Source organism: Ailuropoda melanoleuca, chromosome 1, assembly GCF_002007445.2.
Source record: "Ailuropoda melanoleuca isolate Jingjing chromosome 1, ASM200744v2, whole genome shotgun sequence".
NCBI classification, from domain to species: domain Eukaryota; kingdom Metazoa; phylum Chordata; class Mammalia; order Carnivora; family Ursidae; genus Ailuropoda; species Ailuropoda melanoleuca.
This window is the reverse complement of record NC_048218.1, coordinates 1,813,920-1,816,985: the sequence shown is the minus strand read 5'-3', so window position 1 is coordinate 1,816,985 and position 3,066 is coordinate 1,813,920.

Sequence of the window (3,066 nt, the reverse complement as noted above, 5' to 3'; positions counted from 1 at the left end):
AACATGTGATGGCTGATACTCAATCAAAAGTTAGAATACATACAAGAAAGCAAGGAAAAAATCTGTCCGTTGTCAGGAGACAAAGGAATCAACAAAACTGGACTCAAAAATGATCCAGATATTGGAACTATCAGAGAGAAACAGTAAAATAACTATGACGAGTGAAATAAGTCAGAGAAAGACAAATACTGTATGATCTCACTTATATGTGGGATCTAAAAAACAAAACAAAGGAAACAAAACAAAATAAAACAATGCCATAAATACAGAGAACAAAACTGGTGGCAGGTGTGGGGGTGGGGGAGTGAAATAGGTGAGGGGTATCAAAAGATACAAACTTCCAGTTACAAAATAAGTAAGTCCTTGGGATGTAATGTATAGTCTGCTGACTGTAAAAGAAAACACGTTATTATATTTAAAGAAATAAAGGAGAGAAATGTAAATAGGAGAACGGAGTGTCTAGTAAAATAGAAGAAAGAAACAAAGTTGAGGGAAACAAAGAAAACTTCTAAAAATTAAAAAAAAAAGTCAAGTAATGGAAATTAAAAACAGCAGATACCTTAAATAGAATATTAGATGCAGCCGAAGAGAGAATTAGGAAAATCAGAAGTCAGGTCCAAAGAAAGTATCCAGGGTGCCGCAAGAAGAGTCGAAGAAGTGGCAAATATGTAAGAGATGTAAATATTTATGGAGGACATGTGGTAAATATATAGATAAAAGCACGAGAGTGACAAATATTAAATTTAGGGTGATAGTTACCTGTGGGATGGAGTGAAGCATTGAATCATGTAAGGCAAAGAAGGCTTCTAATTAATTAATTAATTAACTGTGATTAATACATAAATTGGGTCCTTAGACCCAATTTTCATATATGTGTGGGGATGCTTCCCCATGCCGCCAACAAACAGTGCTGTGGGATGCCACTTGGTGCCCTAACATTCCGCTTGGTTCTGGAGGTGTGGGGGCAGCGTGGTCCCAGAGGTTAACAGCTCAGTCCCAGAAGGCTGACCCCACACCATCTAGATGCCAGCTGCAAGCTTAGCTTGTCACCTGTGTTTCTGACCAACTGGCTCTAGATCAGAGGTCCTAACGTTCAACTGATTTGTTGCAGCAGCTCTCAGAACTGAGAAACTTTTACTTACTAGATTACCAGTTTATTATAAAAGGCCACAGCTCAGAAACAGCCAGACATAAGAGAGGCAGAAGGCAAGGCATGCATGGAGAGAGGGTGCAGAGCTTCCAAGACTCTCCAGCCTCACAGTATCACAATACATAAAAGGATAGAGTGTAAAACACAGACTACATGTACGAAGAGATGGGGAATTTCAGCAGAGAGATGGAAACTATAAGGAAGAGCCAAACAAATAATATAAAATTCAAAATACAGGGTCAAAGATGAATTCCTACCATGAGCTCATGAGTATACTTCACACAGCCAAGTGTGAAATCATTAAATTTGAAGAGAAGTAAATAGAAATTTCCCATATTAAAACACAAGGAGAGGGGCGCCTGGGTGGCACAGCGGTTAAGCGTCTGCCTTCGGCTCAGGGCGTGATCCCGGCGTTATGGGATCGAGTCCCACATCAGGCTCCTCTGCTATGAGCCTGCTTCTTCCTCTCCCAATCCCCCTGCTTGTGTTCCCTCTCTCGCTAGCTGTCTCTATCTCTGTCAAATAAATAAATAAAATCTTTAAAAAAAAAAAAAACACAAGGAGAGGCCCCTGGNGTGTTCCCTCTCTCGCTAGCTGTCTCTATCTCTGTCAAATAAATAAATAAAATCTTTAAAAAAAAAAAAACACAAGGAGAGGCCCCTGGCTCAGTCAGTGAAGCATGCAAGTCTTGATCTTAGGTTGTAAGTTCTAGCCCCATGTTGGGTGTAGAGATTACTTAAAAAACAGTAATAAAATCTTTACACACACACACAAAGAGAAAGTGGGAGGAAAGACAAGGACAAAGCATCAAAGAGTTCTAGGACAATATCAAGTCATCACTAATGCATGTAATTAAAGTCCCAGAAAAGCAGGAGAGAGAGAATAAGGTAGAAGAAATATTTGAAGAGATAAGAGCTGAGAAACTTTCTAAAAATAATGAAATACATAAAGCAATAGATCCAAAAAGCTCATAGTACCTCAAGTAGGATAAATATACCCCCAACACCAATAAAATATAATGACATGGACACATCATTAAAGTCTGACTGTAGGGGGGCGCCTGGGTGGCACAGCGGTTAAGCGTCTGCCTTCAGCTCAGGGCGTGATCCCGGCGTTATGGGATCAAGCCCCACATCAGGCTCCTCTGCTATGAGCCTGCTTCTTCCTCTCCCACTCCCCCTGCTTGTGTTCCCTCTCTCACTGGCTGTCTCTATCTCTGTCGAATAAATAAATAAAATCTTTAAAAAAAATAAAATAAAATAAATAAAGTCTGACTGTAGGGGCGCCTGGGTAGTGCAGTCATTGGGCATCTGCCTTCAGCTCAGGGCGTGATACTGGTGTTCCGGGATCAAGTCCCACATGGGGCTTCTCCGCTGGGAGCCTGCTTCTTCCTCTCCCACTCCCCTGCTGTGTTCCCTCTCTCGCTGGCTGTCTCTCTGTCACATAAATAAATAAAATCTTTAAAAAAAAAATAAAGTCTGACTGTAAAATCAAAAGAGAAAAGGAAATCTTGAAGGCAACCACATGAGAAAGACACGCTCCATACAGAACAAAGATAAGAATTTCTTCAGAGTCTAATTAGAAAGCATACAGTTCAAAAGACAACAGAACGACATCTTTAAAATACTAAAAGAAAAATCTGTTAACTATGAAACTTTTAAGAAAGCATCTTTAAAAATTAAAGTGAAATAAACACTTGCTCAGATAAACAAAATCGAAGAGAGATTAACCACAGACACCCATACCAGAAATATTAAGAAATTTTCTTCAAGCCAGTGATTGGGAGAGCAGAGAGAAACCTGATGTACACACGGGGGGAAAGCTGCTCTAGAAATGATTCTAGAGAGAAGCTAAATATAAAAAGCTTTACAAGACAATCTACTGTCTAGAGCAGACACTGTCACAACGCACTGGGG